Here is an 11,943-nt window from a genome sequence, read left to right as displayed (position 1 = left end):
ACTCAGTCGGGTAAGCATCTGCCTTCGGCTCGGGTCATGATCCCAGGGTCCTGGGATTGAGCCCCACGTTGGGCTCCCTGCTCAGTGGGGAGCCTGCTTCCCTCTCTCCCTGGGTCTCCTGCTTGTGCTCTCAGTCTCTATCTTAAATAAATAAAAGCTTAAAAAAAAACATATTTTAAATACTCAATTCTGAAGCTTTGCCCATGTGAAATTTATATGTATATATAGTAGATATGTGTGTATAAGTATATATATGCATATGTATGTTTGTATATATATGAATATATGCATATGCGTATATGCATATGTATGTTTGTACGTGTATATATATATGTATATATATGTTCTTTTGTTCATCCACAAATATTGATTTGTAGACTACGTGTTATAGGCTGCCATGCTAAAATCTGGAGATAGTACAGTGTCTTGCCTTTACGGGACTTCCAGTGTATTGGGAGAAGTGGACTCATTTAAGATAAAAGTACAAGAAAATATGATAATTGCTTAATTCTTTTTAAAGATTTTATTTATTTATTTGACAGAGAGAGAGAGCACATGAGGGAGCGGCAGAGGGAGAAGCAGGCTGCCCGCTGAGCAGGGAGCCCAACACAGGGCTGGATCCCAGGACCCTGGGGTCATGACCCGAGCCGAAGGCAGACGCTTCACTGACTGAGCCACCCAGGTGCCCCTGATAATTGCTTTAATAGGGAAAGTACAGGGTGTTGTAGAAAAACAGGGAAAGAGGGCACCAGCTTCCTAGAAAGTATCAGAGAGGTCTTTGCAGAGAGGAGTCCTATCTCTGAGACTTGATGAATGAGTTTGAAACGATGACGTGCAGAGGGGACAGAGAAGACGAGGGTGTGGAGATGAGCAAGAGCAAGGCAGGGATGGTGAGGTCAGGAAGCCACAGGGACGGAAGTGCTGAGCGTCCAGGCAGCTGGACCAGGGACATGGCAGGTTGGGGTCGGATCTCAAGGAGCCTCGCATGCTGTCCAGAGGAATGCAGATTCTCTGTGTTGAAAAGCCATCAGCAAATTAATGTCTATAATGTGCCAAGCATGTGTTGAATACTGAGGATAAAAGGGTGGACAAGAATGTACACAGTTTTGCTTTCCTGGAGCTTTCTAATTAGTTAGAGAAACAAGCATTAATCAACGAATCCAGCAAAAAAAAAAAAAAAAAGTATAAAGGTGACTGGTATAAAAAAGGAAAGTGTTTCCCTCAAAGCATGTGGTAGGAGGTAATGACCTGGCCGTGGAGGTCAGGAAAGTCTCCCCTGAGCGGGAGAGGACTGAACTGAGATCTGAAGGAGAAGAGAATACAGGGTCATCTGAAGAAGGTGGGTGATTTGGGGAGAAGAGGAGATCATGTGCAAAGGCCCTGAGGCCTAGGAGAGCAAAGTGCTCCTTAGGAATTAAAAGTAGGCCTGGAAAAGCTGGAGTGCAGGCTGGAAAAGAGGACAAGGACTGGACCGTACTGGGCCCTGGAGGCCATGTTAAGAATCTAGCTCAATGGAAAGCCATTGCATTACTGTAAGCAGGAGCTGAGGATGGGCAGAAGGAGAATGGGCTGAAGGGTGGCAGGAGTGGGAGCAGGGAGACCATTTGGGAGGCCAATGCAATAGTCTCGGTGAGTCCTGCTACTTGGTGGCCTAGAGCAGGGGTGATGGTATAGGGGAGAGTTAGAAGGGCCGTGTGCTGGTGGTAGAATCCATGACTGGTTGGTTGGGTATCGGGCATAGTTAGGTAGAGGAAGATGTCAGGGTGATGTTGGTGCCCATTGCTGAGCTAGGAAAACAGGAGAGGGCAGAATCCACTGCTTGGATTTCCAGGAAACATCAGATTGGGGGGAGTGGATATCATAAGGAATTGAGGTTTGAGGTTGGCCTTGAAGAATGAATAGGCATTTTCTAGTTGGCAAGTAGTAAAAGGCATGCTAATCAAAGGGAGTGGCATGCATAAAAACACAGAGGGATATAGCCAAAATAGTTCGAAGAAATATACACACACACACACACGTCTAAAAGGGAAATTAATATTGACCCATAAATAACTGCTGGTTTCTTGATAGGCTCACATCTGTTTTGTGTTGCAGTGATTCGAAAACCTGTAGTATACAGAATTTGTAAATAGGTAAATAGGTAAAAATGTTTAAGTATTTTTTAAACCATAGACATAATATATAGAAATTCCTTTCTTTACTTCCATATCTTAAATTAGGTATTCACATAGGTTCTTGATTTTGTTAATCTTTCTTCTTTCCAATAAAATGTAGCCATTTAGGGAGGACTTGGATTTTAGGTTTTTCCTTTGTGGTTTCGCATCTGGATTTGGGATTAGTTGGCATTTTTAATTGACTAAAATAACTATGAATTTACTCTTGATTGAAATAGCAACATGTTGATTTCAATTTAGCTTGGGAATTAAAATCGAAGGGCAGCCACATCCAAAAAGAGTTAGTAATGCTAAGACCTATGTAACATATCAACTCTGGGAAAAAATAAGGTGATGTCAATTTTATACTTAATGTTTTTATAATAAATACAGGCGTGTTGATAGCAAGATCAATTTGAGAGAGATGGTACAATACTGAAATTATAAACATGGCCTCTGTGAACAATATTGGCTTAAATCCTGGCTTTAACATCTGCTAGCTGTCCGAACGCTCAGATTTCTTGTCAATAACAGAGATAGTAATGATTGCCAGCTACTTTACAGGGTGCAATACAGTGGGGGTAATGTGCATAAAGCCAAGAACATATTAAGTGTTCAGTAAATGTTAGTGATGACTTTGAATTTTATCACCAGTACCGTGCTGGACCTGAGTCATCAACAGAGAGGCACATAGAGTTGTGAAAGTGGACACAGGCTGTTATGATAAAACCAGGTACTGAATTTGCTTCACTTTGTGGCTGGAAGGAATCTTAAGATACCATCAAATTCAGTAATGTTGCTGACATTTTCTGGAGGAGAACTATTCTTTTTTTTTTTTATTGCTCTGAAGTTTTAGAATCATTAGGGAAGGAGGGGAAGGGACGACATCATCTTGACGGTGATATCCCTGAAGTTAGAAGATGGGGTGGGGTGTGACCCCTGGCCAGAACCCTCTCATCCCCAGAGATGAGGACCTGCTGTGGGTCTGCTTGCTGAGTTTTTGACATTCTGCCATAAGAACTGTGTGTGTGTGTGTGTGTGTGTGTGTGTGTGTGAGAGAGAGTGAGAGAGAGAGAGAGAGATTATGCAACTATGTTTCTCTTTTCTGTGACTTCAGCTAATGTGAATGAAGGCCATTGAAAGCTGCCTAACTCAGTGGGAAATTGTTTTTATAATTACAGGTCTAGGCATTTTACACTGAATTTCTCTACTGCCGCCCCCTCCACTCAAGCAAAATCTGTGTGGAAAGATCCACTGGGAAGGAACTGACGGCTTATGTTTCTCCAGTGTGATGAAAGCACATGGTACAGGTAAATATCTCCAAAATCTTTAACTAAAAATAACCGTCCTTTAGTGTAAGGTTCCCAAGAGAGTGGTGGGGATGTATGCATACCTATTCTCACACACACACACAAACACACCACATAAACATACATTTAGAGATGCATATTCTCCAGCTATTTCTTCTGTCTGTGTCTTATAAAAATGGAACCCTTGCTTTTTTTGTGGGAAAGAAAATAGCTTCTAATTATTTTGAGATCACTGATTAGGATGGATGATAAGGCATTGATAAGAAAGAGAGAATTCTGATGACATGGTGTTCCTAAATTCAGCTAGAGAGACTACCATCAGATGATAGTAGGGAATAATACAATATACACTATTACCTAACTTTTTTGTTCCTCTTAAATATGTAATAATGAACATCTTTTCATACCAATGGATATATATTTACAGCATGATTTTTAATGATTATATATAGTAGACCATTGAATGTATATCCTAAAATATATTTAATTGATCCCCTCTATTGGACATTTAGGGTGTTTCTATTTTTTTTTTTTTTTTTGGCTTTTATGCTACCATGAATGTTCTTATAGCTTTATATTAGTTGCCATTACTAGTGATTTCCTTAGGATACTCCCTTACCAGTAAATTGGAGAGTTTAAAAGTTTTCAAGTGTTAGGACTTTTTGACACTACGTGTTGCCAGATTATTTTTCTATAAAGTCATACCAGTTTATATTTCCAGAGGCAGTATATGAGAGTACCTGTTTTTTTTTTTTTTTTTTTTTTTGCTTGGGTTTTTTTTTTTTTTTGAAAGATTTTATTTATTTATTTATTTGACAGAGAGAGAGAACACAAGCAGGGGGAGTGGGAGAGGGAGAAGCAGGCTCCCCACGGAGCAGGGAGCCTGATGTGGGACTCGATCCCAGGACCCTGGGATCATGACCTGAGCCGAAGGCAGTCGATTAACCGACTGAGCCACCCAGGCGCCCGAGAGTACCTGTTTCCATGTAATTTTGCCAGGGCTGAGAATTTTGAAAACAAAGAGCTGGGCGGGGGGCGGAGAAATTGATTATGAGAAATGGTATCTCGTGTCTCTTTTTTTTTTTTTTGCAGGGAGGCATTTATTTGTAAATTTATAAATCATACTATTTTGAAGAACTTTCCTCCAATAGACAGTAGCATGCTTAAAACTTACCAGTTTTTGACATTTGAGAAATAACACTTAAATCAAGAAGGCGTGGAAGGGTCCTAGAGAATTTCGAGTTGTCCCCCTTTTTTCGGCCAAGTATTTTTAGACAACCGCAATATCACTGGATAGCAATACTTTTTCAACGGAGAACATAGTTTTTCATTTCTTAATAAGAGTAAAAGTATTTAATAAATGGCCCACATTAAACATGGATCTGAAATTATACTGAAATTGAAGTATATGTATGTGTGTGTCTATCTGTGTATGTACCTGTCCAACACTGGGAGCATGATTCAATATAATTACGGCAGCTCCATGTGATTCAGAGGCTGCAGATCACTGTAGACAAGACTGCAGGCTCCAGACTGCTTGGACTCAAATTCCAGTTTTGCCGTTCTCTTGAACATTGGGCAAGTTACTTTACATCTTGTCTAAGGTTATAAAATTTATAGAATAATAGTATGTATCTCATAGGATGTTGTGGCAACAAAATAGAGTGAAATGTTGAAAATTACTAAAAATCCCATTTCAAAACACCATTTAATGGTAGCAGAAACCGCTCGTGATAAAAGTAAAAAGAAAGCAAAATATGATGCTTAAACGTAGTGTAATCCCAGTCTTGTAAAATTATTATTTTTTTCTTCTGCTTCTTTCTTTTCATCCTCTTCTGGTATCCCCCCCCCCCCAAAAAAAATTGTTTTAATATATTTCTGAATGGCTTTAATTTGAATTAATGGAGTCATCACAGTTCTGGAGAAACTGTCTGACCGAAGCCTGCAAGTCAGAGAGACCCATTGAGCACAGAGCCGTGACATCCGTCGATGTCACCTGGCCCGTGACCCCTTGAGGCAGCCCTTGTGTGAGAGCAGGGTGCCTTGCCCCTGCACCCCAGCGAGCACCTTGGGTCAGGCAGGCTTCCTGGCCTCTTTGAGCTGCACGTGGAGAGTCTCCGTCTGGCTCGGTGCGTGAGCTACCAGCCTCATCTCTTCCCCCATGATAAACAAGCTTCCTTTCCCTAATTAAATGAACAAGAAGGTAGAGTGAGAGACGCCCCCCTCCGCCCCCCGCCCAGCTCTTAGGAAACATATGCTTCATCCCACATAAACACAGAAGGGAAACCTGTGGGGTTGTGAGGCTCCTCAATCCTTTAGCTATATCAGACAGTTGAAAAATAGAAGGAAAAAGAGGCAAAGGGTTATTTGGCATTAAGGAGACAAACACAAGGCCACTCGGTGAGCTTTGGTTAACGCTTTTCACTGGCTATTCTGCAACCGTTGTGTGTAAATCCGCATATTTGTTTTGGCCCACACTTACAGTCTAACTTGAACAGCTCTGTATTTTTCAATAAGAGGAGGAACATCTGAATTCCTAATTAAAACAGTTTAGCCTAAGAACTTCTCTTTAATGGCTCATAAATTATTCTCCCATAAATGATTGTAAGAGCGAATAAGGAAATGCAACTTGTATTTGTACACATACATCTGTTATTTTGATTAAATGAGTAAGTTCATAAAGGGAGAGAGGACAATAAATGTGTCAGCAAATATGGGGCAGGAAAAGAGTTCATAGTGTCCTGCCAGACTCCAGCGAGGCACCTCACGAGTGTAGGTAGATAGGAAAGCTGGACGTTACGGTAGTGAGAATGGTAATAGCACTACCATATGGAACATTTGGTATTTGGATAGCACTTGGACTCCTCCTAAACTACAGAATCAATAGGAACTCAAACAGAGAGGAAGAAACAGTTCTCTTGCTGCAAATCCCTGGCTGGGGTGCAGAAATGCAGACGTGTGGATTATCCAGGGCCTTATCAGAACGAATGTCTCTAGGGAGGCAGAAGAGTGCGGGAATATTCCACCATATTTAACTGTGCTCTAGCCTCACACCCATGGTCCAGCACTTTTTGATTGTCTCCATAACCAAACCATTTTTGCAGTCATGGAGGAAACCTGTCTGTAAGACCAGGCCAAGACCACTGTTGAAAACTCAATTCATAGAGTCCCACAGGGCCTGTGGGGTAGTTAGGACTCTGCTGGTACAGAATGGAGGCACAGCTTTCGAATTGTAAGAGGCTGAGACCGTGTCTTTAAATTCTAACTCCATTCAGTCATGTATTACCCATTTATTCATTCAGCAAATACCTCTTTGGGGGGCTACGATGTACTGGTATGGTTCTAAGCACTAGAGATCGCGAATGGAACAAGACAGACAGGAGACCTGCCCTAATGGAGTTCACATTTCCAAGGGAGGTGCAGTCGATAGCATTATAACCTAGTTCAGGTGAACATGGAGCTGAACTGGGCCGTTCTACAAGGAGGCAGAGAATGCATCTGAAATGAGAGAAGCCAATGGAGAAAGACCCTTTGATCTGAAAGGCAGAAAGAACCAGGGAACAGTCGGCAGTTGGCAGTGAGGTTGTGGTTATTGACAGTGGGACCAGATTGGGAATGGAGTAGAAAGTAAAGAGAGAAGACAGCTGTGGAACTCTGCTTGGATGAGCATGGTCAGGGCCGGGAACATTCCGGGAGCTGTTGATCTCAACGTAGGTAATCTAAATAGCGCCCGCGATTGGCAAGCCATATTTTAAGCAATTGTGACTCTATGAACATGCTAGATAGAAGAGTGGGTGACGCATGGTATATTGAGATACTTTCTCTGTTCAGCTACCACCCAAAGAATGGGGGGGGGTGTGTGTGGTTGCTTTACCAGAACCTGTGTACCTTATTCCAATTTGTATTAACCACATCCCTTTTCTTTGTTATCCACCGCCGTTCATGTTATAGGGGGAGATTAAGTATATAATTAATTCTACCTTCTGTGCACAAGCATAGTTAATTTTACTTGGTTAACTTGAGATGGATAGAAGTTCCATATCAAAATAGTCTCTTTGATCGTCACATCTTGGCCTCTCCAGTATTTGGTGCCTTTCCACTCTGCTTGTTTGTGGGATTGTGGTTCTTCTGGCCTTCTTCCCTCCATTCCTAGGTATTTAGTGGTCTCTTAAATAATAAAATCCACTCAGAGATTTCTTTTGTCTTTTTTGGCCTTCAGCATGGGTTAGGTAAAGACTGTATTTCTGGCTTTGGATTGACTGTCATGGGGCGGGGGAGCTTTTTCTCTATTTTGTCTTTCCCTGGTCAACTGCTTTCTTTTGGGGCTCAAACCTCTACCATATGCTTTACCTAAATGCTTTTTCTTTCTTTGACACACCCAGTTTAGTTGCTTATCCCACTCCCCAACCCAACCCACCCAACCATCCAACACATGCATATACTGTGCTTTCTGGGCTTTGCAACACACATTTCCACGGTTAAAAACCCTATTGATATTCATTAGATATTTAAAATAGAGATCTCCTCCAAACTTATCTTTCAGCATAAATATGTTCTTCCGTTTTCCACTCCAGTTCCTGGAAAAAAAAAAAAAAAGCCTCCATAATTCATAGCCAGTTTGGGGGAAGGTATTTATTTTGAAACACTTAATGATGTGTTTCGTGGCAAAATGAAAACCGTAGAGACAAAGACTCAAGAGTACATAGTGTTTTAGATGTAGGCATAGCTTTTCAAAATGATTTTGGAGTATATTCGAGTTTCTAAATTTACCAGAAGCGCTTTTTCTTTGAAAGCCTCATAAATCATGTGATTGACTGTGTCAGTGTGCAGACATTCACGTAGTTCCTTTACCTTAGGAAATAAGGTAGATTATTGTGTCACCTGAGGGAGGAAAACACATGGAAAAAACACGATGTAGGTTGACACCAAAGCCTACCATTTTGTCTCTGAGACCCTAAGGTGGAATGCTGCAGAGATTCTGCCATCTCTACTACATGGATGCTGCTCTTGTTGTTGACATGCTGCACTGTTCCAAGTCTAAGCAATGAGTAGAAGGAGAAATATCAAAGGGTCAGTATTCTGTGGTACCTTTCAAATTAGTGTTTTTTTCTCATAGAGTTTATCAAGTTTATCATTTAAATGAAGCATTTAAATATGTTTTCTAAATTGTAGAATGTTAGATGTTATAGCTTCTGATGTTGTAGTGTTTGGACATAGAAGGCAACTTGAAGATCATTTAGTCCCCTTGCCTCCCTAACTCAAGACCCCCTCCAATTTAGGTTTTCACTAAATGTTTTAGTAAAATTTGGGAAGGTAGCTTCTATGACTTGGCAGTTACATTCGGTCCCTCCTGTTTTCTCTTCAGAAACATTCTGTCTTCTCTATCCTTCCTTTTTCTGTTCTTTGAAGTGAGGACAGCAGGTCACCGTGAGGATTATAGACATACAGACCTTTGCACATTTCCTGGCCCAGCGCTATTTACTGCTACTATTTCTACTCTGCTTCTCCCTCTATTTACATTCTGGTTTCTTGCTCCTAGAGATCAACTTTAGATCCCGAGTGTCTAAAACGAATGAACGTTAACCAAACAGAACAAGAAATTTAGTGCTGATATCACATGTTTTAGAAGCCGGGGCTGTCTTTGGTCCTACAGCAGAGATGTGATCCGCTGCGTGCATCTGTGGCTGAACCCAAGTTCAGGGGGAAACGCCCTTGGCCTGGGGATCAGCAGGGCCATGTACCCTGCGCCTCCACGTTTTATATCTGTAGTGAATGGGTTACTCTCTGAGGCTTCATCCCTTCTAAAAATGATCATCATCTTACGTTCTGGATGTTTTGAGGTTTTGCGGTCCCTGTAGGAAAGAACCTGGGAAAAGTCCTCGTCGTTTGCGTATCTGCGTGAAGTGTTTTCTGGAAGGTTCCCCCGTTCACGCTCAGGTGGAGCTGATGACCTGGTCCTCCAGTAATGATGATGAGACAGAATAAAACAAATACTCCTTTCCTGCATAAAGGCATCCCCCCCCGCCCCCCGATGCTTAACCCCTTAAGCTAGTGTTCAGATGGCACGGAGGGAATATCACTTCACTTGCCGCTGAAATACAGCCGTCTCGGGAGTGAAATTTGGCAGCTGAGTAATAGTCAAGCTGCAGTACTTATATGACAGTTTGGGGAAAGGAGCGAGACAGAAATAGCAGATTCCAAAATAATCCAATTAAAACAGCAGGAGAGCGGAGTTGGGCGGCAAGGAGGGAGGGGTGGTACGCCGGAGTCGGATCATCGCTGCGCCTGAGAGAGGGTGGCCGGCAGCTCTAGAAGCTCTACGCTGACCGCAGTGAAGACTCTCCTTCACACACGCCAAAGAGGGGTCTCACCCGATGTCCCATTAAGCTGTCATCTGGGGATTTTCTCTCTCTCTCTCTCTCTTTTCCTACTGGTCTAATTATCAGGTTGTGTTGGCACAGAAATGGATCTGTCTGTTTAGAGCTACTTTTTCCTTTTTCCCTCCTGCGTAGGATTATGTCATGTTCGGCATTTATGACATCAGAATGTTACTATGCAGAGAAGTTCTGTTAAGGCACCTTTTGAATGGCTCAGGAAGGATGAGCTGGCAGACAACCCTTCTGTTTAATTCAAGGGTCTTCGTAATAACAGTGGCCAGAAAGGAAAATTCCAGAACTGTGCATGCTAGACAAATGCAGTTGAATAAAAATGTAGAACTCCTTATAGTTTTTTCTGGGGTGGAAGTAACCACTGTGATAACTATTAGAATAAGAACATGGAGGGGCGCCTGGGTGGCTCAGTTGTTAAGCGTCTGCCTTTGGCTCAGGTCATGATCCCGGGGTCCTGGGATCAAGCCCCGCATCGGGCTCTCTGCTCAGCGGAGAGCCTGCTTCTCCCTCTGCCCCTCCTCCTGCTTGTGCTCTCTCTCTCGCTCAAATAAATAAATTCTTAAAAAATAAAAAAAAGATCAAGTGAGGTCGTGCATAAGAAATGTTTTGTGAACTCTGACTCCCATTCCATGCTGTTTCTGTCGATGTGCACCGTACTTACCGTATGGGGAAGGCGTCAGGGGCGGTGATCACCTATGAGGATACCCCCTGGAGAACCAGTCACGGACAGGAAAAATCTATTGTGAAAACATTTAAAAATATTCATGAATTATTTTTTTTTTCCTGCTACCCATTTTTTTTTCTGGCCCAGACATCCTTCTGTGTGTATGGGACTTTTCCAAAAATTTTTCAGGGAGTTCCGTCACAGAGTTGTCCACTCTCCGTTGGGCTTTACACCACATCATTTTGTAGTAAATTTTTTTCTCTGAGTCAACGTTGAATAACAGCCTAACAAAAAGGAATGCTCTCTTGTTTCATTTAATAATGCTCCTTTCCGGAGGTCCGGGGAGAGATGGGGCGGGGTGGTCAGTGGGCTAGGAACAAGAGGAAGGTAAGTAGGATGCTGAAGGAAGAAGGCTTGAAGCGGGAAAGGTGAAACGAGGTAAATCTTCACCAAGTGTCTCCTTGGCTTCTGTCTCTTAATCACAGACGCCATGAAGTATCTTCTTGGCTTGCTTGCTTTCTTTCTTTCTTTTTCTTTTCTTTTCTTTTTTTTTTTTAAGCTTTCTATCTTAATCTCCTACCAAAGGTAACAAAAGGAAAGCCACTGAATTGCATGCTGGCACAAACGTGTCAGGCAGCCGAGCAAGCTAGATTTCTAAGTGGATATGAACATGGGGATGAATCCGCATGCCTATGATCCTATTTGTGTGCGCATCCGTGCATACGTGCGTGGGGATGGCCACAGACACAACACACAGGTGCATCTGTTGTGTATACCCTAACATGGAAAAGACACATTGACAATAATTAGAAAGGGCGATAGGAAACGTCAGCATTTACTGTTGCAACCAGAGTGCGTGATGTAACATTGGTTGTGCAGGAGAGCCTTTGCTTATTCATCATTTAGAACAATAGTAGGAGTTAAATATTAACAGGTTTCAGTGTCAAGAAGTGTCTAAAAATACAAATTCTCTATTGTTTGCAGCTCTTGCAATAAGGCAGGGTATTTTTGTGTGTTAGATGCGTCTCTGCTTGCTGTGAGTCCAAAATGCTTTGGATAAAGAATGTTACAGAGTGTAATTTGTGACAGAAAATGTGCCCCGATTGTTTGTTTATTATTCCTGAGGATGTTTGCAGGTCTGAACTATCACACGCAGAAAAGAACAGCTTTGTTTGAAAAATACAGTAGGAGCGGTACAAGAAAATTGAATTAAGTAAAGAAACTTAGGGAGTCCATCTTTGATTGATGATGCTTCTTATTTGCTCTTCATTATTCCCTGTGAAGGCACAAAAACTATGAAATTGGATTTGGAAACTGGATTAAGACAAATGGCTCCTCAGATTTTTTTTTACCTTAGCTCTTTCCAATTTTCTTAGTAAAGCATATAGTCACTATATAAAGAGTCCATGTTTACTACATTAAATCGT

At 41.9% G+C, this 11,943-nt stretch overlaps 1 protein-coding gene across 1 annotated transcript in view; it reads left to right on the top strand.

Moving 5' to 3' along the window:
* The first annotated feature begins 547 nt into the window (after nt 1-547).
* The window catches only part of ATXN1 (ataxin 1), a 242,775-nt gene continuing 231,379 nt past the window's right edge, over nt 548-11,943 (top strand). The window contains exons 1-2 of the mRNA XM_078055720.1: nt 548-682; nt 3,335-3,463. The gene's annotated coding sequence lies outside the window, so the exon portion shown is untranslated. The remainder of the gene's footprint in view (nt 683-3,334; nt 3,464-11,943) is intronic.

The sequence above is a fragment of the Halichoerus grypus genome, chromosome 9 (assembly GCF_964656455.1).
Source record: "Halichoerus grypus chromosome 9, mHalGry1.hap1.1, whole genome shotgun sequence".
Classification (NCBI taxonomy): domain Eukaryota; kingdom Metazoa; phylum Chordata; class Mammalia; order Carnivora; family Phocidae; genus Halichoerus; species Halichoerus grypus.
This window is presented reverse-complemented; position numbering and strand designations above follow the sequence as displayed.